Source organism: Bactrocera oleae, chromosome 4, assembly GCF_042242935.1.
Source record: "Bactrocera oleae isolate idBacOlea1 chromosome 4, idBacOlea1, whole genome shotgun sequence".
Lineage (NCBI taxonomy): Eukaryota > Metazoa > Arthropoda > Insecta > Diptera > Tephritidae > Bactrocera > Bactrocera oleae.
The window spans coordinates 45,256,810-45,282,236 of record NC_091538.1 but is presented as its reverse complement, the minus strand read 5'-3'; the positions used below and the strand labels follow the sequence as shown (position 1 = coordinate 45,282,236).

The 25,427-nt window shown below is 35.0% G+C and overlaps 1 protein-coding gene across 3 annotated transcripts in view; it reads left to right on the top strand.

Annotated features, from left to right (window-relative positions):
* Positions 1-7,790: 7,790 nt before the first annotated feature.
* dpr12 (defective proboscis extension response 12) overlaps positions 7,791-25,427 on the top strand; it is a 237,419-nt gene continuing 219,782 nt past the window's right edge. The window contains exons 1-2 of one of the 3 annotated variants that reach the window (XM_036362709.2): positions 7,791-9,470; positions 23,498-23,558. The gene's annotated coding sequence lies outside the window, so the exon portion shown is untranslated. The remainder of the gene's footprint in view (positions 9,471-23,497; positions 23,559-25,427) is intronic. The other 2 variants (XM_036362706.2, XM_014244248.3) reach the window with 2 other exon arrangements.

Below are 25,427 nucleotides of genomic sequence, written 5' to 3'. Positions count from 1 at the left end.
AAAAGTTTCAAATTAAACAAAAGTGGCGACTGGCTGTTCTGTTGCCTAAGATTTTGTATTGCATATAGCTAGTGTTCGCAGAATAGTCGCCATACATAGGCAATAGGTTGTTAACTTCAGATAGTATATTTGTAGAAAAGATAAGCTTCTGTGAGTTACTGGAGAAAGTTTTGTCAATGATCCTATAAATATTTTTTTAAGTAAAGACTTTACATTTGATTAAGTACCCACCATTCGATTGTTCTTAACAATAATTTCTTATGATTTACTTAAATGGCGAATAACTGTAAATGCCATTAATGGTACTCTTATTAATTATTGGATGAAGCCTCTCCTTTAAGCTGTTGTCGCCGAAAATCCACTCAACTCACCACTAAAGTAACCATAACAACACTGAACCGTTGGTGCTGGCTGCGGTTCTGCGGAGGGTACTCGCGGGCGAGGCGGGTGTTAATAACCGAAGCAAGCAACATATATGTACACATATACAGCTATACAAATACTTGTACATATAAATATGTGTAAAGGTAAGGGTGTGTGTACACTTGAATGGCAGTTGTGAGTGGAGTCCTGCTAATTTTAAGGCAGTAAACTACATATGAGCCAATGCTGATGAACAAGTGAAAGCTGCAGGCTATTTACATACAAACACACATATGAGCATAGCATTTATACCCCTCCCGTGGCCTCTGTTTAAAAACTTATTTATTTGCTGCTTTTTGCTTTATTAAAATCGCCTCGTCGCTTCCACTCATCCGCCTCGGTCGCGTCCGGCAAATCAGTCTGCTTGTAGCCCTGCCAGGCAACATGACAAACCCCTGACAACCATTGAGATTTCACAGTTCAAAGCACTGTTTTTCATTATTCGCCTTTACTGCCTGCCATTGCTCTACACTTTAGTTGGCAATATTGGTGCTACACTTCCGACAGCTTTTTTGAATTTACTTCCACTTTTTTTTTGTTTTTGCCGTCTGTCTGCGTCACAGTTTAACTGTTTTGCTCGTGCAACTCGTGATGTGATTTCATTGTCGTTGTTTTTGCTTTTGTTTTTTGCATTCATATGGGAAGTTTCATTTCTTGTCTTTTCACTCGGTTCTTTGCGATTGTTTTTGCGTTTTATTGTTTTCTCTTTTTAGACGGAGAAGGAACTGCTGGCAGCTCTGGTGAGAGGGTTAAATAAGTGATTTCAATTAAAATTGTTGAACCTTAACTACAGTGAATGGCTTCCCGGACTCGTTTAAATAAAAATATGGGTTTGTTAACATACGTTGGTTGCTTTTCTTGCCTTCTCTTTTGGCATATGGCTTGTGAAGAAATAGTAAACAAATGCACGCTTCTCGGTTGCAAGCATGGCTAAGAGTAGATTTATTCCTGCAACGAGAAATATAATGGGTGCCTTTGGTAATCTATCCTGGTGTTGTTAGACTTGCTGAGAAGCCAATAGCTGCGAGACTTTATAATTTGAGTTATTGTCATCGACAATCTCGAACATAGCTAAACTATAAAGAAAAAAGTTTTTATTAAATTTGGGACATTAGTTGGTTGGTAGGTAGAAACGGTCTTATGTTGAAGCATTTGGAGTCGTGGATTATATCCCGTCTCATCCGGCTGATGGCTAGGCATTCGCAAAGTTAATATTCTTTACATACAATACACTTTTCCAATTTTTTGAAGCTGAGATCTGAAGGTTGAGTGCGATGTACCCGACAATATTACTAAGTATCCTTATACCTAGAAGAACAATATAAACTTTTGGTCTGTCCGCCATCAACACTAGCCCAAAATAAATTTGTGGTATGCCCTGTGCTGCTAGTGTTCCTGTAAGGTCTATTGCTTCTAACAACCCTTGAACAGCTTAGAGGAATTGCGTTTCCAGCTGCCGCCGGGCGGGTAAACTCATTTGCCTTTTAGTTTTTTTGTTTTTTAGTTGCCTTCTATTCCCATATGACTGGGTACCCAGATTATATTTACCGAGTTACCTACTGACATTCTAGTTATTGTGGGCAGAAGCCCACTTGGCACCTTCTAATATGCTAACAATTTCAATCTGAAAGACTAAATTGTAGTTGTTTAGTTTAAATCTAATTTCTGCACATGATTACTACCGAATAAAAATAATAAGGGCCACCAGTTGACGCTTCGTCACAAAGGAGAGTATATAAAGATATTAACATAAATCTCTGGTACTATACTGATAGTTTTAAGTCCTGAATACAAATCTATGCAATAGCTGTAAAATAACTGCATCTGAGAAAGCTCTTCAAAACTTTCAATAGGTAAGCTAAATATCGTAAAATGTTCTTCAAACTTACCTCAATGAAAGGTTAAAATTTCTCACAAAATATTGATAATTGTATTTGAAATGGATAACTTTTGAGGTAATCGCTTCTTCTAAATTGTTTTCTTCTTACATAATTTCACTTATTTCAATACCTTTCTGACTGGCAGGAGGATGAATCAAGTAAAAAATGATGAACAAACCGAAAAACATAGTCCAATTAAAAAGCAGTTTACAAACAAAATGCTTCGCAATGAATAGGATTTTTATACTCTGAACGGGGAGTATTAAGTTTGCAACGAAGTTTTAACATTCAGAGGAAAACGTCGCAGACCCTACAAAATTTTTATATATTTATATATATAAACGTCCGTTCATTCCGGTCCGTCTGTATATACGCAAAATAGTACCTAAGTTTTTCAGATATCGATCTAAAATCATGCACACGTACTTTTTTTTTCCAAAAGGCTGTTTATTTGTCGGTATCGCCAATATACTTGTAGAAATACTATATCATATAGCTGTCATACAAACTGAATGATCAGAATCGAACCTAATAATTTTTTACTTGACCAGATATCTTCACGAAATTTGGCATGAACTATTTTCGAAGATAACGCTACAATATGTGAAGAAATTCTCTTGATCGCCCACTGCCGTCCATCTTCAGGCTGATTTGTTTTGAAACATTTAATTTGTGGGTTTGACGATGCTAATTCTTTCATCTCCTATACTTATCTTGTCTAGTTACATGTGCTTATACAACGGTTATACTCTGTGGTCAGTACTGCAAGTGTATAAGAATTTAATTAATAAACGTAAACTCAAGAAAAAATTAATTCAATCTCCTTTATTGCTAAGGAATTAAGCCGTATGTCCGCCTTTATAAACTTTATTTTATTTTTATATCTCACATCTTATTTTCTATGTTATCAAATGCATTTCATTAGGCGATAAAGAAACAGAAAAATTAAGAATATACTATTTCTACGTGACGGTTATAACTCATTCGCAATGGTATTACGTGTATAGTTGCATGGGGCGGGAGTTATTGCTTTTTCAGCAAACAACATAAGTTTAATAAGTCGGTTATAAATTTCGTGCATGTATAGGTTGGCTTAATATATTAAGATCTATATTAACGTACAAATATACATATTAACAAATTGACATTGACATTAAACAGCAATATGATGTCGTTTTGAAGGCTATTCCAGAGCTAAGTGCTATAAAGTTTTGCCAACCAATTATTGTATTTTTTTCGACAATAATTTTGCTAAAGCTTGTTGTTCTATGTGTATGTGTGTGTGCGATAGAAGTCACGTGCAACAGCTTTTCTTCACTTCATATAGCCGTTGCTTGCTTTGTTCTTTTTTTCGTCTCGTCACTTGGTGATTTTCGTCTAGCTGGCTCTATATGTTCGTCAGAATACTTAATTAAGTCACTTTGATGCATGGCAAACATATGTCATAACAATTTTAACTTTTGTTTCATTCTCCCGGGCGCAGATGGTCGTATGATGTGTGAGTTAATGAATTCAATTAACTGTTATTTACAGTTTATATATTATTTAGCTAATTTAGTTTCTCTATTTAGATAAACGAATACGATATTTCGTATAGTCAAAAGTTTCCTAGATATTTTTAAAGATACTTTTTTAAAAAGTATTCAACGTGACTCTCAATTTTTTATAAAATATTTATATTAATTAATTAGAAATTTAAAATTACTACTCTGGGAATTGAGCAGGAATAAGTTTTTTTCCTGATGTTGGTTTTTGTTTTTTATTTGATATAAACAAAATGTTAAGCTTAGTATATTTATCCATTTAGAGTTTTCTGCTGAGTTTAGGATCTGAACATCATTTTAAAGAGATGAAAGAATAAATTAGTAATAAAAATAATAAGCTAACTAGCCCATTTAATCTTATTAAGATGTCCCACATTTGATTTATGAGGGATAAAGTCAACCAGACGAATAATAGATATGGTAGAATATGGGAAGAACTTTCTTAATCTTTGAGCGAATGTTGCCACATACATACATATCAATAATGTTGGCAAGCATGATACCAATTTATACATCAATGCATAGTAAATTTTGCTTAACGAGTATTCATATAAAGGGTATGATATTTCATCTAAATTCTGCAACTTTTTTTTGCAGGTCTGGGGGCGGAAAATGCCTTCCGCATCACCAATGCTGTCGTCACAGCAACGATGTATGGTACTTGCAGATTACTAAAAACACGTCGCTCACCCTGGAACCTCATTTGTATTAGCTCAGGGTGGCGGTCAATTTTTCATGCGCACCTACGTCCTGGTCCACTTTTTGCTGTGTAAAAAAATTTCTGTGTATTTCTGAACCAAAGTTCAAGTTTATTGGGCCAATCAGGTCCTCTACAGGGGTGCGTTACTGTTATCATCGTATACTTCGTTGTGTGTGCATGACAGCTCTTCAATTGTTTTCCTTTTTTAACACATTTTCCCAAATCTCTGCTCCATATAATAAAACACTGATGGTTACCGATATTAGAAGCTTCATCTTCTCTTGGATAGGCCCTCTTATGTTGGCCATAATCTGCTAAGCTCTGAGGTTATTATTGCTGATTTTATCTGGGGTCCAGTTTTACGCTTAGACAGTTTACTTAGTTTTCTATCCTTTGTATGTCCTCAGTCGTTATCATACTCACTTTGAGAGGTATATGCCAATTTTTTAGAAGTGTGAATCAAGCCATGCCTGCGTCCGAATAATACCTGATGCTTATCGGCAAGCTTTTTCTCTGTATCGGGCTGTAGTTACTTTTCGATGTCGTTCGTGTAAAATCAAATACGATTCGTCTGTCATTTCAATATATCTGTCAATATCGTCATAACTAATGTTTAACAGCCTTGAAATTAAAATGGGCCCTTGTGCTGCTCCTGACGTAACCGCTATTTATCGTGATCCCTATCTAGTCTAGTACAACAGTTTTCTGTTTCTAAAATAGCTTCGCACTACAGCATTGTCGCCAGCAAAACTATTCGTTTGTATTTATGGCATAACATAAATGGCAAAATATGTCTTTCTTACGAATTAATTAAAAACTATTCACAATCTACTTGGCCGACGTGAACTTTTAATGAACTTGAAATAAACCTAACTTTTTCGTATTAATTTATTAGTTAAAACTAAAAGACGAAATTGTACCGCTTTTCAATCACCTGCAAAATATAACAGTCGTAATAAAATTAGTTGGAAATCTGACGATCTGGAAATGGGTTAAATTGGATAAAAACCACGCCTAACTCTCATGCATCGGTTAAGCTCACAACTACTAAAATTGCGGTAACTGCGGGTTGCTAATTTTTTAATCCAAAAATTTTAGACTTAAATTAGACTCTCAATTTTTAATTCCAACATTTTTATATTTTTAATTCCAGCATTTTAGATGAAAAATTAAAATTTTCTTTTTTAATTTCGATGTTGATATCCAAGATGTTTGGACTTAGAAATAGAAAATAGTATTTTTTAGTTTGGAGATTATTGAAGATAATGGCTCTGTGTCAGCTCTCGTTTAAAATAGTGGAACGAGAAAGAATATGTATGCTACAAAAATTTTTGTTTTATTTCTTAATCATATGCTTTGGATACAATTTTTTTTAATTAGGTATTTGGGATGGTTTGTAAGATTAGAATTATTTTTAATATTTTAATTCTGTATTAGGGGTTACAAAATAAAAAAAGTTAATTCAATTATTTTTTTAAGGTTTTATTTGCAACCTTGTTACTGATATAAATATACAGACACATTGAAAAATAATGTTTATAAGTCCATAATGGATTGATAAAAATAAGTAACAATACAATCGACGCACAAGAAATTCCTGTGAATTAAGCCAATGCTCATACACATACTCACTGCTATCAACAGTATTCGTATATGTACATATATCTATGTATGTGCTAGGGCTCGTTAAAGGCTATTGAGTTGAAACAAAATGTGGGAGAATGTTGTAAGTAAGCGGAGTAAAAGGAAAAGTGTCATCATGTGATTGCCAAATGCCGGAAGCAGCAAAACAATGGCAGCGACAACTAAAACAGCGACAGCGCTAACGACGACGCTGCTAACGGTAGCCGAAAAGGGAAACGAAAAAAAGCGACAAACTTCATACAAATCAATATATATATATCTCGTATATATATATATATGTACAAGTATACAACTTTGTCTGACAACCGAAGAAAAGGCGAAAGCAAAACAAGTAAAACAAGACAAAATATTTAATGAGCAAAGCTGGCAAGTAGTTTGAAGACAAATCAAAGAGTCTAACATAAATAAAGAAAATGTAAAGAGAATGAGAATAAACGCACCAAATTTGTATTAAATGTGTTGGAATAAATGTTGACTTTAGAAAGAGAGCAGGCCATATGAACATAAGAGCAATGGAAGTTACGATAAGAGTATTTCCGTTTCGTATTTGCTGAATCACGGCGAATTTGAGGTGATGGAAAGCGAATAGCGAGGTGTTTGCAATTTTTAGCAGACAAAAAGAGGCACGGGATAAATAAATTTGCTTAAAATCTAATATACAGAAATAAAAGAACAGACAAATAATAAAAAATAATATATTTTTTATATTTCTTGCCGCTTTACTAACAAGACATTTTTTGTTCTATTTTATTTACTAACAAATTTTCTGCGAAAGGTTATAATTTTAAAGCGTTTTAAAGAAAATATTCTCATAAAAGCAGCATACAGCTGAAAGCTCCTCAAAACAGCTGTGCGTTGGCAACACTAACACACCCACAAGCATACAGCATTATTTATTAATAGAAAATCTGCGAAAATGGGAATGTATTTAGGTAGATGTGTGTGTAAGGGGTAGTTATTTCAATGTACAACTGAACGGTCTGTTTATACTTCGCACAATAAGCATAACGAACACGTACACTCGCACACACTCTCATACTGCAGCATAAGCGCATACATTAATACAAGTATAGGCCGACACTTAAGCAGCGCACGACCTACCAAAAAGTAGGATAAAAGCTTTACCGAAGAAAGCCATACAATCGCTAAATATGGTTTAACGCATTTGAGAGTAATCGAGAGCAGCTAGATGAGAGCACACAACTGAGAGTATACTACTGAACACCTTCAGCAGATAAATTTCATTAACAACTCTGCTGTTGAGTCAACTAATTGACTTCCTTGCTACTGTTGGCGGCTGAAGCGATTTGGCAAGCAAAGGCCACTCCATTTCAAGTTGAGCCACTGAAATATGGTGTCGTGAGCGATTTTTACTCGCTTGCGCTCTCACGCTCCAACAACGAGTTGCTTTCGGTCGTGTGTCATTGCAAGTGTATTAGAGAGCAGCACGAACACGATTGCTCAAGCCTTGCTGGCATAGCGCCGAACACGCACGAAGTTCGTTTGACAGCCGCCTCCTAAATGTATGCCACACGTACGCATACACTCCCGCATTGACGTTTGGCTTCCATTTGTGCTATGTGTTGCGCTGCACGGGCGTACACCAGGACTAGTCTACGGTGAATACTCGATGATAGCTGACCAGTGGCAACGGCTGTCAACGCACGACGTTAGGTTGACGCTAAAAAAGCGCATCATCAAACCGGTATTGATATTTTCAACAGTCCATAGTATTGGGGCAAATCGGTGCAAATAATGGAAAATTAAATTTTCGCCAAAATTACTTAAAAAGTTTTTAAAGGTGACTAAGTGCGGTTTGTGGGTAAATATGGTGGTTTTCGAACGGCAATACTGCCTGAAAGGCTGAGACAACTAAATTTCAGTAGAAAATCCTGTGCACGTGCTAATAAATTTGCAGTACAGTGGTGTGCAGACGCGTGAGGGTGTGTGTATGTTGGCTGTGTATAAAGTTCTCGGCACATACAATTCTACATTTCTGCGTGCCAGCGCGTTATCGTTGTGCGGTGCGGCTTTAAAGTGTTCTTACTTTATTTTTTGCGTTTCTTCTTTTACCTATCGTACCGCCACAAATGGCAAACGTGTGCGGTATTCGTAAGTTTCGTGCGTGTTATGGTGTTGGCTTTTGTTTTTGTAGCGCTATCTGTTAGCATTAAAACGTCAAGTGCTGTGGCAGCTTGAAAGCAGGCAATGTTGCTTAAAAAATAAGAAAATAAAAGCATAAACCCTAAAAGTATGCTATAAAAATATGCAAACTGTAATTGCGAAAAACAAAAAGTGCGTTTTTATAAGAGTATAATAAACAAAACAACAACAATTACAGCTTGACACCTTTTTGCGCACACATAAATCAAATAGTGCATCCGCTTGCGTGTCACGCGACGCTTACTAAAACAACCGTTTTCACAATTCCACACAGTGCAGCGTGAAAAAAGTGCAGTTGTAAAATTCGCATTCGCATTCACATTCACAATCGCATATTCGTGCTGTCGTTCCGGTTGTTGCAACACAAACAAAGCAAGTTCGCATTTATTATTCATAAAGTCAAATACTTGTGTGTAAAACAACAGTAACAATAAGCACGCGGTGTAACGGCGTGTAAAGTAGCAGCAGCAATATGAATGTCTAAAAAAATAAACAAACCAAATAAAAACAAATAAAAAACGCACTTGAGTGCGAGTTTTGAGTGTCACGCCTGCGAGCACATTTCGTTGCATACTTTTCAGAGTCCGGTCGGCTTTGTTGCCATATGAGTACGTACACACACATATTAGTGTAGTATTATGTAGGGAAACACAGCGCGTTGTTAACCTAAATATTCACGGCGAGCAAAAGGCGCAAAAAATCGCAAACATGAAAAGGAAATAATACCAGAAAGTCAAAAAGCTGTGCCACATAAAGTGTCATTGCCATTTGTGTTGTTGTTAGGCGCATAAGAAAGTTGTGTAATAATAATTAATATAAATGCAAATGCTATAAATCACAGTGTGCTAAAAAACCGCTAAAAGCTGTCAAAAATTTCATTTATAAATGTGCGCTGTTTGAATTTCAAAGTCTTCGCTTGTGTCATATAACACATAGCATACAATACTTGTATAATGAAAAATACATAAATTGAAATCTGTGTCAACGGAAGTGTACGCAGATAAATTTTAATTTTTACTGCATAATGAATAAGCGCATTAAATTTTTTGAACTAACAAAGAAATTGCTTATCACTGGCACACAAGCTACATAAAAGGCTTCAAATTGTAGGAACAAGTAAGTGCAAATTTTAATTTAAATAGCATATATATATATATATATATATACATAGCATATATATATATTTATATATATATAAATAAGTATATGTTAAATGTTTGTTTGAGATTTATATAAATTTTTTTTTTTAATAACACCTATGTTCGCCATATTACTTGCAAAGCCACTTTGATCAAGTTAATATTTATAACTAAAATAATAAAATCCAGTGATTTTCATGGCAAAACTCTCATATACATATGTATATGTAGATAAGTAATGAATTATTTACTTATAATTTTTTAGGCAGAAGAGGATATATTAAGTTTGCTACGTACGTTTGTAGCGCAAAGCAGGAAACGTGAGATGTATAAATGACCAGCGTGACGAGCTAAGGCGATTTAGCCATGGCCATTCGTCTGGTCGTCCTCCAGTCCATCTATCTGTCCGTCTGTCCTTCCGTTGGCATATATGCAAATTAGTGCCTAAGTTTTTGAGATATTCATCTAAAATTCAGCAAACGTCGTTTTCTATAAGACGCTGCTCATTTGTTGGAACCGCAGATAACGGACCACTATAGCATATAGCTGCCATACAAACTGAACAATCAAAATCGTGTCTTTGTATGGAAAGCATTTCTAGTTGAGGAGATATCTTTACGAAATTTAGCACGAATTATTAATTTAAGCAACGCTACTATATCTGAAAAAAGATGTTTCTAGATCGGAATCCTATGTGATGTAGCTGCTATCAAGCTGAATGTTCAAAATAAAGTTATGGAAACTTTTTTATTTGCGAAGGGTATTCTAGCTTCAGTGCAACCGAAGGTAACGTTTTCACTTTTTTTTTCGAAAATATATTATCATTTATAACGTTGCTTTGAATTTTTAATCGGTTTTTAGAATAACACAACGTTTTTCAGCATTATTTTAGTATTTCTCTTTGCTCCAAAAACCAAACTAAAAAAAAACTTTTTATTTCATTTTGAAAACGATGCAATATTTTTGATCAGATATGGAGTTTTTAAAATAAAAAGTTAAGCAATATAAAGCTAAACAAACCTCCTTAGCATTGTATAATATATATAACAAAATACATATTTATCTCAAATTATGAGGTTATTTTATATGTAACGACATTATTTATATTTTAACATAGCATGTATAAAAAGTTGTTGTAAAACTTTCTTCAAAAAATCTATTTAAATATTCTCTGCAGATCATTCATTATTCGACTGGAATATATAATTTAACGATGAGATTATAGCTTTAAAATATAATATTTATATATATAAATATATTTTTATAAAATTAACACTCAAAAGTCCCACCTTTTCATCTTGTGAAAAATATGTGAAGCAAAAATCTGTGGTATAATTATCCAACAAAGCTGGCATTTTTATGAACTTATATTTTTGCTGCTTTAGTCTTTTAGGGTCTGAGTTTCCGTTTAGCATCCATCAATTTTTTTCTGATGGCTCACAGTTCTATAGTGCAATTTTTTTTTTTTAATATGATCAAATACACTCACTAAATGTGTACCAATACTATTAGAAGACTTATCAGGTTATTTTCGCGCTACTCCTTCTATTTATTCTAAATTTAATGTTACCTCTCCGATGGCAGTCAATAAGCCACACCTCATAGTAAAGCTAACGGGTCTACTTTTTTTTAATTAGAACACAACAGCAACTAAATCGGAAATGACTACATTTTGAGCATGAGAGCTCAAGGAAAGTCTGGGCCGATATTATTATTATAAATTAATTATACTGAGCCTGAATATTTAGTGAATTTATATAATATAATGTAAACAATTATAATATCAATCATTAATTTAAGATATGTGGGTGAAAGTGAAAGATACAGACAGATTGCTGCCCTTTTTTTTGGTATCCATAGACAATATACTAATCATAACATTTTCAAATAATTTAGAAAATTAAAATTATACTGACCTGTTTATGTATTATGCCATGTAATCGGTGTAAGGAATACAGTAGTAACTGCGAACTGATTTCATTCAACACAGCAAACAACACACAAGTGAACACAAGTCTTAACTTTAAGCGCTAACTAAAACGCTGTAAAGTTGAACGAAGCAACGTATGTCAAATCTTTCGTAGACTATGAGGAATATATAAATGGTTTGATCAATTTAATTAAAATGTGAGAAGAAGTTTTAAGGCGACTACTGGAATTCCAATTAGCTTGGTAGTTTGTGAGATACAAAATATTACCCTTAAGTGAGCTCGGCTACTTACACTATCTAAGTTTTATAGTTATGCGAAATTTTGATGGTTTTTAGTTTGATTGACAAACTTTATATACGTTTCTTCGAATACATGTATTGAGACAGCTCGGTGTTAGGTATGATCTCTGTGCTCCTTAATGTCAAATGATTACTTTATATTTACTGAAATTATTTATTACATGTACACATATGTATATTTACATGTCTTAATATCTCCCCAATAGTGTTAGGTCTTATACATAAGCAACCATTAAATGCACGGAACTACTACATTCTGAGCAGCACATTACAAGCGCCTAATATTGGTTTGACTTTTTTATACCCTGAATACTAGTCTCTCAGTTTTTGAGATATCGATCTGAAATTTTGCACACGGCCTTTTCTTCTTTAGAAACGGCGTATTGGTCGGTTCAGAAATTTTTTATTTGAAGAGATACCGTCATGATTTGGCATGAGTTATTGTCTAAGACCACGTTGCAATCTCCGAAGAAATTGCTTTGATCAAATCACAAAAGCATATAGTATTGTATAGCCATACAAACCGATCGATCTTTTGTATCTATGAATAGTATTATAGCTTCGATGCAACCGAAGATAACGTTTTTTCTTGTTTTTCACTACTTTTATATTTAATCGCAATATTATGATAAAAATGCCGAGTTTTTCATTCTGCCTATATTCTATACTATAAGACTGTTACACTTCTATCCGCATATTATTAAAATTAAATATTAATATTTCAAAATGCTCTTTATATGAATTATCTGTAATGGGCCATTTTGACTTTAGTTTAATGGGACTTACCTATAGCAAGATCTTAAATTTCAATCACCTACACATACAAACTTTTATCTATAATCAAATTTTAACACAAAGGCGGTTTCAGTCCCCAAAGGATCCGATCAGTATACTAAATTATTGAGATCGCTCAAGATTTATTGAATTAAAAAGTAATTACAGTTATAACATCTAGCTTGACCGTGCTCATTTTTGTGAGCATTTTTGTTCCTATCTATAAACGAATCATAGATAGCAATAAAAGTAGCAAGATTGTGTAATTTTAAGTAAGGACAATTAGATACAAACTTATTCCTTTGCCAACTTTAGAGGTATGCAGCTATTACAAGTATTTTTATATGAGGCTGGGTTTATAGGGATATGCGCATATTGTGACACCCTAGGAATATTTTTCGTACTTGCTAAGTGATATAAAAAAAATCTCAATTAAACTTCTAGCTCTAGGAACACAAATATCAATAATTATATGATTTTAATGATATTCAGTCTATATATAACATATATATATATATATATATCTTTAGAAGAAAATACTGAAGACATTTAAAATAAAGTGTGATAAAAATGTTTGTAAAAAAAAAGACTTAAGCTCATTCCAACGAGACCGCCTATCGCAAAATCTCAGTACACTGTTCCTTTACGCGATATAAAATAACAGTAAAAGTGAAACAGGACGCAATAACACCGAAGAGTAGAACTCCATTAGCATTGAATGAGTGGCTGCAGAGCCGCCGACAGGAGCGAAAGTCAAGTTATGCAAAGGCCAGACAATGCCACGCTCCTTTATATATTTCACACTTCGCAAAGTCACGAACCATTGACGCAAAACACACCGACAACCACACACACATACACATACATGTTTAGAGACGTTCGCACTTGATAGTAGAAATGTAGATTGAAGTGTTTGTCAAATAAAAGTCAGCCCGACGATGGTGGCGGCGTCACAACAGCTCCAAAGTGCCACTGACAAACAGACAATGCTGAAAACAGAGAGAAAGGCAAAGACAAAGTCAAGCGGGGATGTGCTCATATTACACACCGTGTAGATGATGAAAAGGCAGCCACTTTTTGTGTCACACAAGAACAATGCGAATTTTATTATCGCCCGAGTCAGTGTTAACACTTTTGCCATTGTCAGCTATGCGCTGCCACAAAGGCCGCCGAGACTGCTGTTGACCTTTAATGTTGGGCGACAAATGCTGCTGGTGTTTGTGTTGTTGCTGTTATGCTACTATAGGCGCCTCCTGCCACTTTGCGACACGTCTCCTCATGCGCAACGGCGCCAACTTGAAGTCGAAGCTACAAAGGAATTACTGGCGTTTATGTGTGTGTGTGCGTGCGACTTGGTGTCCATATTGCCCGCAGAGATTGAAGAAGTTGAGTAGAGGAAGTACAGTCAAAAGTCAGGCATCAAAGTCGCGCGTCTGACATGCGGCTGATGACGTGCTTGACACTGTTGGCGCTGTTGTTGCCGAGTCATTAGTATGCCATAAAATACACACATTCCAGCAAAACGCACATATACACACCGAGGCACTCGCACAATACCGTTTTGCCTGCTCAACTGCTTTTAAAGCGGGAATAGTGTCAGCGATGCGTGGTGTTATTATTCGGTTCATTGTTTGGCAACGCCGTTCATGTATGCCATGGCGTATGAGTACTCCTCCACCACAAACTACTTGTTTTGGCAATTTGCATACTCGTACGCCAAGTGCAAACTAGCGCTTGTTTAGTAAACAAACTATTTTACAGACAATAGTGCGTTGTGGTGGAAACAACAGAAACGGCACAACACACACACACATATGCAAGTATATATGTATTTATGCTGATATGTTGCTGGTGGCCATATGTGCTGCTACTTGCTACTTTCGCTGATGCCGTCACTGTGTTTGTAGTCTTGCGTTTTTGTTCAGACACTTTTATGAAGTTGCAGCATGCATCCAACAAGCGCATAAATAGCGCAAAAGCATATAACCTACTTGCTCGTTTGCTTGCGTAAAAATATGCTTGCAGCAATTAAACAGACATTTTCAGAACTCGCATGCAAAAGGAACAGCCGGCAACTTGCGCAGTCGGAAAATAAACTTACGGAATTTATTTCACATAATGCTGGCATGCAAAGTTGCACAAGTTTAAGAGATATGCTCCGATTGCAGCAACTTAATCTGTGACATTTGTGAAATAAGTAGTGAAAGCGAGTATTCTGACATGCTCATACACGTATAAGTATATAGTATGCAGGTCGGTAGTTAGGAAAGTGAATTCCGAGAAACTTAGACAGTATAATTAAGGCAGAATTTATGTCTTCAGCTGATGATGTTTGTTGCTGAAGCGAGTACTGATAGTTAAAGATCGTGAAAATTTTTTACCTTTCTTTTTATATTATCTTAAAGAAGGTGAATTGTCTGAAAAATATACCATTAAAGATTTGAGAATTAGTTTTAAGATAAAATAGTTGGTAAAGGTATAATTTTCATTGAAAAATATCGTAAATTTGACACAAATGATAGAAATCTTTAATCCGGAAACGCTCCTTAATATATAAATAATAAAATATAGTGACAAAAAATTGATTGCAAATTTTAAGAGGTCAGAGTATCTGTGTTCACACTCAGCAAATAGCAACCAACCTGTTCCGGAAAAGGTTGTTATTCTCTTTTTACTGCAAAACATATTATAACCGTCAATAAATTTTATATACAAACGTTAATACTTTAAACCATCGCTTTATAACGTCGTAGTTACCACAAATTTTGAGGAAACTATAGCAAATCAATAAAAGTGTTTCAAATTGCTTCAGTTTATTAAGATATTTATTTGTTTGCGTAAAATGTATAAAAAAGAAATAAAATCTGTTTTTAGTCTATAAATAAAACAAAACAATATCTTTCGTTTCGAAGCAAGAGGTTTGTACAACTAAGGTCGGCGCTCATTCCATTTACCATAATAAAACCGAACTGCGAAATAAAATTCTGTAGCTTGTGAGTAACCATGGTGTTTTAGAAGCAACAATGTTTGTACGCATGTAATATACATATATTTAGGGTCGTTATTATGTGGGTAATAAAGTTCACTCCTCCTTGATCCATTTGTTGCGCTCATAAATTTTAAAATTCGAACTGTTTCGTTTTTCTTTCAATCAGTTCGATTTAACCAACATTACACCAGAACACATCTCCTTTATCACCATACTCTACTGCGGGAAAGAGATTTTAAGCTTTAGTTCTTGATAATGAAGGCTCCCACATACACTTTTCAAACGATTTTTAGGATTTCATAGCGATAATTACATTTGCAAAATTCTTAGCAAAGTTAAATATTAATGTATTTCATAAAAAAAGTTGCCAGACTAAATTTTAATCAATAATCTTGTTAAAATTGCATACATATGAAAAAGAAGGTTTTTGTCAACATTGTTGAAAACTGACTTAAGGTACTGAAATTAGTTAAGTGAGTTAATTTTGCTCAGTTGGTATATTTATATCCATAAATACCTGTTGTTGCAAACAACCGTTATGTAAGCATGTAGGGATTAATTTTTAATTCCGATTTTGGGCATTTTTTATTTTTAGTAAATATTTGTAAAATATAAATCGTATGGAATTGTAAGTTTTCTCTAGAGTATTGAAGATGATGGCTCAGTGCGAGCGCTAGAACACGAAGTACGCAAATGCGAAACTACGTTAATTCAGAAAAAAATTTATTACTTTACTAAATGTTTGGGATGAACTTTTTTCAATTTGGTATTTTTTGTTAATTTCTAATTCGGTTTATGGAAATAATTTTTGTTTTTTTGTTTTTATACTCTTGCAACATGTTGCTACAGAGTATAATAACTTTGTGCACCTAACCTAATTTCCTAAAACTAATCGAAATAGTTAAAGGTTTATAAATATAAATGATCAGAATGAAGAGGCGAGTTGAAATTCGGATATCTGTCTGTCCATAAGCTCGTCCGTCTGTAATTTGAGTAAAATTTTAAATATCGTCATGAAATTTTGTACATGAGTACCCTGGTCAAATCGAAAGCATGAATTCGTAGATGGGCGTAAATTGCAGTAACGAGGGGCACGTGCTGTGTGTAAACCTTTAAAACGTTGGCGTGGCCCCGCCCCTTAATAGGTTTTATGTATATATCTCCCAAACCATTTAAGATATATTTCCTAATGTTTTCGACCTCAAGTCAAAAAATTGTCAAAATCGGACCAAAACTATTCAAGCCCCCAGTTACCGAAGATGTGAAACCCAGCGCCTATTGCTGCCTTTTTACCGAAAATATTGATGAATGCAAGAGATATTTAATTGAAATTCAGAGAGAATTCTCTCCTTATAATAGTATGTCGAGATGTGTAAAATGGGTTGAATCGTATCAATACTTCCCTTAGCCCCTATATAACTAATAGAAAGATTTTCGACTTTCGTCTGACTTTATGGCGCATAAATCGGCCAATATGTGAGTTATATAAATAAAATGAACTAAACATATTTTTCTAATGACGCTGCATATTTGCGCCTAAAATGAATAAGATCAGATGAGAACTTACCCTAGTCCACATACAACTAATATCAGGATTTTCAAACATCAGGTTAACCTTACATATTATATGTATGTTCATGATGGTATGTGAGGTACTTCAATGAAAATCAGATTATCTCAGCATCTGTTTTTGTTAATAATATGTAGTAATGCCAAAAATAGATGAAATTGGTTTAATGCTAAACCTATCTTCCATATAACATTACTTACTTACTAAATACTTGTAATGTCTTCCCAAAGTAGTCTCTCAACAGGGTATATAAAATTTTCCAACATGTGTGCAACACCTAGAAGGAAACGTCGGAGACCTTATAAAATATATATCTAAATGACCAGCGTGACGAACTGAGTCGATTTTGCCATTCAGTTTTTGAGATATCGATCTGAATTTTCTTACACGTTCTTTTCTCCCCAAGAAGCTGCTCATTTGTCAGAACCGTCGATATCGAACCACAATAGCATACAATTGCCATACAATCTCCGAAGAATTTGTTCAGATCGTATCACAATAGCTTGTAGCTATCATAAAAACTAAACAATTGTTGTGAACAATTGTGCAGGGCATTGTAGCTTCGGTGCAACCTAAGTCATATAGTCACCGCAAACAATACAAAAACTATTCGAATCATTTAAACAAGTTTTTCTTAATATAGCCATAGCGGTTTATTAATGAAATTTAGTAAATAAATTCAAGTTAGCCGATTAGCGATATTTCTAGAAGTATGTGTTATTATCTACAGAGCGCCTGGAGCCACAACTTTATTGAGCTGGCTAATATCTACTTCTGTCAGTTCGGGGTTCGTAGAAAATATGGAAACCAAGATGCGTCAATCTTAATCTGGCAAAAGCTGGACAGTAAAGGATCTTCCTTCCTGCAAGTTTGACAAGTTGCGTTCTCCAAAATCTTTAGCCTCACCGTGCGAGTGCCAATGGGACAGTGTCCAGTTAGGACACCTATCATTGCGGTCATGTGAACAATGCTAAAAGCTAGTATTTCCATGTACCTTTTGAGTTACACTCTAGGCCAGAAGGTTTTCGCAACCCCACAAGTGCTGGTTGCTGAAGAACGCTTTTGAGCTCGCGCGAAGCTCATTAATCCAGCGCCCGAATGCGCAACGACAGGGGAACACCTGCTCGTTCCCATCCTAATGGGATTTGGGTAAGGGTGCCCTTTCTTGCAAGCTCATCGACTTCACAGTTTCGGACGATTCCGCTATCACTGTCAGTGAGCTCAATGCCTGTATTGCAACTCTGCTATCGGAGTGGATGTATACCTTCCTAAAAGAAGAAGCACTTCGTTGAAGTACATCTACTGCCATCTTAATAGCTGCCACAAAAGTTGACTCAGAGCTCCCGACAGAACACACCCCTCTAACCTTCCCCTTAAACTGCGACCTTTTCGTGCAAAAAACACGCAGCGGCTTTTCTCCAGCGACACCGGATGCAATCGAAGTACGAGAGGATATCGGTATGTTCCTCTCTAGGAACCTTAATGTGTCCGGCTTCCCGGAGTCTGATAGCAAACTTTGCTGCAATGCATTTGTCGGCTATGTCGACGGGCACAGCTCTTGGCGAGAGCTCCCACCGCTTCTCAACAACTCCTCTATAGCACTATAAGGCAACCAATGCCTGCCTAACCCGCTCCTCAACATTGGGCTTCCATGATAGCAAAATGAGGAAAGGGATTAATTCGGGATTTTATACCTCCTTGTAAATAAAGCCTGTTCAGTTTGATTTGATTGACAGCTAGGGCGCTTCTTTCCGCCCAGCTAGCTATCACATTGGGGTACTATTGTGTTAGCTCATAGACGGTATCTAGGAGCAACATCATCTGCATAGGCTATCACCCGACAGAATACCACGCACTGTGGTGCCTCTATTGACCTTTTCTGCCCCACATCGCCCTGACAGTTCTGGCACAGAGAAGAGAATATATGAGATGTTTGAGGCTCGATTCGAACTTAAACCTCCCTAGAGTATTAATGACCCCTTTCGGCCGCATATTATTGAATGTTCCCTCAATTTCGAGAAATGTTCCCACCGCATATTCCTTATTTATGAGGGCGCCCTCCAGTCATGTCGCGACGGCGTGTAAAGCAGTTTTTACCGATCTGCCTTAGCTGCAGTCATGCTGAACCCTTAATATCATGTCTCGCGGTATACCGTCCCTGATGTGTAGGTCCATAAGCCTCTTCAGCATCTTTAACAAAAACGAGGAGAGGCTAATAGACCTAAAATTCTTGGCATGAGAGTTTTTTCCGGCCTTCGGAATGAACGCCATCCGTATCATGCCTCCAAGCCTATACTTTCCAGGATCATTTCTCTAGTCAGTTCCATTTACTTTCTTTGCCATTCATCTAACTACAAATTAATGTTTGTATGAGCCATAATTAAAAACAAAACAATGAATTGAACTTGTCTTTAAAATAATAAGTATCTTTAGGTGCAAATATTTAAACAACTTATACATCACTTGGATACATAAGTCACTTTCTCCTTCGACCTTACAAAAACCAAAATTCCTATCTACCGTTATAATTTCCTCATTACGCAAGTGAAGAAGACTAAACTTCGTTTGCAAATGTTTCACCTAATGATATAAAGTTTAATTATTTTTAAGTGGACAAAATAGCAATACCACGAGGCAACACCCACCTGTATTTTCCTTAATGGCTTCCTTATTAATTTATCCTTAAATCGAAAAATTGTTTATGTTGTAATGACTTTTTACTCGCTGCAGGCCATTAAATTTAATGTGGCTACCTACCTTTAAAATTTCAAGCTGCAAATGAGAGTCTCATATTTGCTAGCTCTGCACAGCAAAATTTTGATATTAATGCATCGTACTCGTTCACTGTTTGCTGGAGGTGTTTTTGCAAATATTTTGCTTCTGATCCCTTTTTGATAGCTTTGAATATCTATGTATGTACAATAATATAATATAATCGCCCTTTGATCTGCTGGCGGTGAATATTAAATTTTAAATCCGAAGTCAACTTTTAATCGTCAATAGATGAGTTTAATGACCTTTAAAAAAATGCTCACGTGCTTCATATTGATGCAATAATGCGAGAAGGGCGCAAGAGATCTCTGATATTGTCTGAATGCTGCTGTTTACAGCACTTTCTATTTCGGCAAGTAAGTATATCTATTACTCACACATGCCAGTATATAAGATTAAACCAGTTTTAAAAAGCGTGCAATCTCCTATATTACCGTTTTTAGTAATCGGTGTATAGGAGTCAACTTCGGTGAATAGCCTATTTAAAAAAAATATTCCGGCAAAGTGGATCCAATCTTCAATAGCCTGAACCATTCAAATGCCTAAACTCTATTTCTCGTTAATTTCCGCTCAAATGCAAAAATGTTTCCATCAAAATCATATTCATGCTTTAACAAGTAAGAATGGGCTAAGTTCGGGAGTAACCAAACCTCCTTGCTACTGCAATCTTCTGTACCAAATTACAATTTTATATCTTGATTTAGTGCTTAGTGATGGCATTTTATATGTTTTTAAATAATGGCGCTTTGTAGGCGTGGCATCGGTCCGATTATGCCTATTTACAAAGTCGTGCTTACTTTTTTGCCAATCAACACGTGTACCAAGTTTCATTAAGATATCTTAATTTTTAATCAAGTACAAGTTTGCAAAGACAGACGGACGGACAGACAGTCACCCGGATTTCAGCTGGCCTTTTTATACTGATCATTTATATATATAACCCTATATCTAACTCGATTACTTTTAGGTGATACAAACAACCGTTAGGTGAACAGTACTGTTATACTCTGTAGCAGCATGTTGCAGGAGTGTATAAACGAGATGTCTTTTACTCGATTATTTCAAAATCGCTCGCTGAAGGTAGATGATACGTCAGCAGATATGTGTTAATATAGTAAACATATATTTACTTGTATCTCGTTATCGTTACAAGCACGTGAGTAAGTGCGTGGACGCTGACTACCAGAATTAATTTAAATTTGCTAAATTTGACAGTTGAGAAGCATGTAAATACTCCACTCTTGACTGACTGACAGTCTGACGAACTGATTGTTTGGTTAGTGCATCGTTGTGAGCTTTTGTGTGAGTATTTTTGACTGCTTGCCTGACTGAATGAATGACTGAATGTCATTTAACCATCAGCGCCCCTAATGACAGCGGTCGCTTATGCGCACACGCACATGCACAAATGAGTTCATGCAATAATATACTTACACGCATGCATAGGCGCATTCGCGGCGCACATGTGCCAGCTCTTGTCAGACATTTAACGAGGTCATGTTTGTGGCTTTTTACTTTATTTCATTTCAGCTCCTTTCATTTTTTAAATCAACAAAAGCTCTTCCGCTGCGCCTGTCATTGCGTCTGGCTCGTTGTTCACTGTCACATTAGCGGTTTTGTTGTTGCTCTTCATTGACGTTTTCGTAAATATTCGCTCTGCCCTCCCAAGTAAAAGCATGACCGTTGTCGTCGATATGAGTTTGGTGCTCCCCGGCGTATGAGTAATATTTTTCGTTATATTTTACTTATTATATGTTTTATTGTAGTTGTTTGTGTATTTTTGACGCTGCTGCGCGTATGTGCTTTATATTCAACTCTTGTCACATGCACAACAGCCTCATTGGTGTTGATGGCTGTGAATATATAAACAAGTTACACGCAGCCATTACAGCGACGCTGGCAAACACACTTAAAGTACATATTCTACTTCATGCATGCCAAAATAAATATATTTCACATACTTTGACGATGATGCTCGTTTCGTATGTATCTACTAAAAGTAAAAATTTCAGTTATCTTTCGTTATATGAACTTGTCAGCATGCATAAAGCTCAAGTTTGGTCGTAAAAGCAAAAAAGTCTGAATATTGTAAGAAAATGTCTGTGTTATATGAAGTGTTTATACTTGCTTATACAAGTATAGGTATAGTATATATTTTAAGATCGCTTGTAAAAAGTCAGAAACTTTTGTCATATTTTGTGGATTTTTGGTGATTTTTACGTAAATAATTCTAAAAGTTGAAGAGAGTAGATATATCTTCAGTATATTGACAATAAATCTTAGTGAATTCAATAATTATAACATTAAAAATGGAACTTCAGCTTAGCTTGGTTTTCATATGTCAAATGTTAAGAGTTTCAGCCCGATTTTCGCCTTAATAGTGTATCATATCGTCATATATTGCTTAAAGTGGATGAAAAATCCATCATTAGATAGCAGATGGTTCTGAAACTCGTTCACTGATGAATGTTCTATTTTTTGGTAACATTTTTATAACCACTTGACTTATTTCATATTCATTTAATAATATCAGATTGTGTGTATCTACTGTTCGACTGCACCAAAATTTATTTTTACCGAGTTTTTTGAACCGTTGCAGCCATTTCATAGTTTCACAGCACATTTTCCTTCATTGAATTTCGGACTTAATTCAGCTTTCAGAACTCAAAAATGTGTATGCCAATGGATTTGCGGTTAATTCTCTAAAGGGAGGAACCACTTACTCAACCTGCTGACTGGGGACATTACTGAAATATGAAAGTGATCATGAAACCCAATACAAATTTATGTTAATGTTGTGAAACTCTGTTATGTTCATGAAATATGGACAGAGCTAAAAAACTCAGCAATAGAAAGCAAAGGTGTAAGCGTAGTATAAAACTGACTAAAATCAATGAAATTATTAAATCGTTGTCTTCTTAAGCCGTATAAACAGTATTGGTAGCATTCGAAGTTATATACGAAGTGACTCTTCAACTTTGTACATATTTTTGTTTAAGGCTGTCAATTTTGCTTATACTAAATCGCTGAATCGATCTCTTCGACATATCAAAAAACGACGAAGTTATTGGCTATCATAAGCGAAGTAAAATGGAGTTGCTACATAATATTGTATATTGTGCATGAAAAAAGCAACGGCTAGGTCAGGGTATTTTCTTCATTGGTTCGACGCTAAACATATGTTCAAAGTTAACGTTGGATGCGTATTTTATGGGCATAATGTTATTAGAGATATTAAACAGTTACCTAATTATATATATTTTTTGAGATGCACTTGGTGGTTAGAAAGAAAAAACCATGTTGTTAGAAACTCCCTCCGTCATGATTTGTCCCACTGAATAGTCCTCGGCCAGTTAATATTTTATAATAGATTAGTCTATGTCAACGTCTACAAGAGATAATAAAAATGGAGTTTCACAATATTTAGAATGCTGGCCTCTCACCTATATATTTTATTTAATACTATCCGTAAACAGTTTATAATGATTCCATTTTTTGGTATTAATCCTTTTAATGTATTGAAGTTATATACACACGTTGTGTGGCAAAAACTTTCTTAATATATAAAAATATAAAAGTTCTAAATTCAAAACTATTGTAACTGTCATTAATAAATTAACTTAGGGTTGCGATTGAAAGCTTAAAGAAGACTTTAACTTTATTTTACAGCTGTGAATCAAAGGACCATTCACAAAAGCTAGAGCTGCAGTAAATAGAGACATCAGAGAAGGTAAATCAAACTCAACAAATAATAATCACAAAGCCATTGAAAAGTTATATCATAACGAACAAAATATGTATCTATTGAAATTCTATAAAATATAGATACAAAATAACGTATTCACATATATGTATATTTATTAGGGTGTCCGCTTTTACAATTAAAGTTTCAATTTTTGCCCTAGGAAAAGGATTCTACGTAAATATGATTTTTATTTTCAATTTAAACCTTACCTAAATCACTTTACTTTTATATAGACTTGTTTGATCCTTTGCAACAAAGCTTTGATCTTTAAAGCAAATAAGTATACTACTTTGAAAAAGTGATATTCCAATACCAAAATTTCCGCTCTATAAAAAAGGTCAGAGTGATCTTTTTCATACAAACATTACTTTAAAGGTTATACGCAGTTAAACTTAAGATTCAAGTGTAGTGTATTCATATAGTACACCATGTCGTATGAGTAAAACAGAATATATAAATCACTTGTATGCATTCTCAGGACATATGATATATTATATACTGCGTATAGCTCTTGAAAGAATGTTCTTATGAAAATAATTGTCCAGACCTGTTTTGTAGAGCGGAAAATTTTGTTCTAGAATATAATTTCTTCAAGGTTAATGCAAAATATAAAGAGCTCCTTATTTTTAGGATAAAAACTGAAACTTCAGAGGGTGTGTACAAAAGCACAAACAACTACAGAAATAACGGACACCCTAGTGTATTTGAATAAATGCGTGCATTGTACATTCAAAAACAGTTAACACTCACATGTTAACGAACGATGTAGAAAAGTATAAATATCTATATTTAAAAACCTTTAAACACGCACAAATGTCGAAAAAGGATTTGCTGGTGTGCAAGCAAAAGCAAAGGGCTGTCATGTGGGAGGCAACGTGATACGTCGATGACAATCCAGTTTTCTTAAGCAAAAACATTAATACGGTTTACATGTAAAGACCGGAGAAAATTTCATTTTGGCAGATACAATCAACAAAATAAAAGTCTGCAAAAAATATGGCAAAATAAAATGAGAATTACAAAAATATAATAAAAGAAAAGGTGGGAAAGCAAGAAAACTTTAAAATGGGAAAATGTTGATAAGTTCGTTGGATATATGAGAAGCCAACGAAATACAGTGATAGACACATAATTTATGCAACTTTTTTGGGATAGAGCACAAATTACGTATGTTTGTGTCTATTTGTTATTAAGTTTGCCACGAAGTTTGTAACACCCAGAAGGAAACGTCGGAGGCCCTATAAAATATCTAAATAAAGGAGCAGCATGACAAGCTGGGTTAATTTAGCCGTGACTATCTGTTCGTCTGTCCATATATACGCGAACTTGTCCCTCAGCTGTTGAGGTATCGATCTGAAATTTTACACATGACCTTTTAAGCTCAATAAGCTGCTCATTTTTGGAACCGATACCGGACTATAGCATATAGCTGCCATACAAAAAGGACGATCGAAATCGAGTTCTTGTAAGAAATCTTTTGTATTTGTGAAAAGTATTATGGCTTTAGTGTAACCATCTGTAAAAATCCATAAGTCTTCAGCAGCATATTTTTCTTATGTATCGCAAGTACATTCTAACAAGCTTTAGCAAAGAGCAAAATTTGGGGCAAATACAAAAGGTAAGTTTAATTTTTCAAAGGATGACATGGATTGTGAATCTTGACTGTAATGCAATTTGATTGTTTTAATAACAAAAAGTATTTTATCTAGATCTTTTAACATAAAGCTTTATCGTGACAGTGAAAAACAAGTGATTTTTCTTTTAATATAGTCCCTGAACTTTTTGCAAAAAGGTAATATTTTCAGTTCACCACCTTTCAACCTTCTGATTTCTTGCATTTGGAAAATCTAGTTA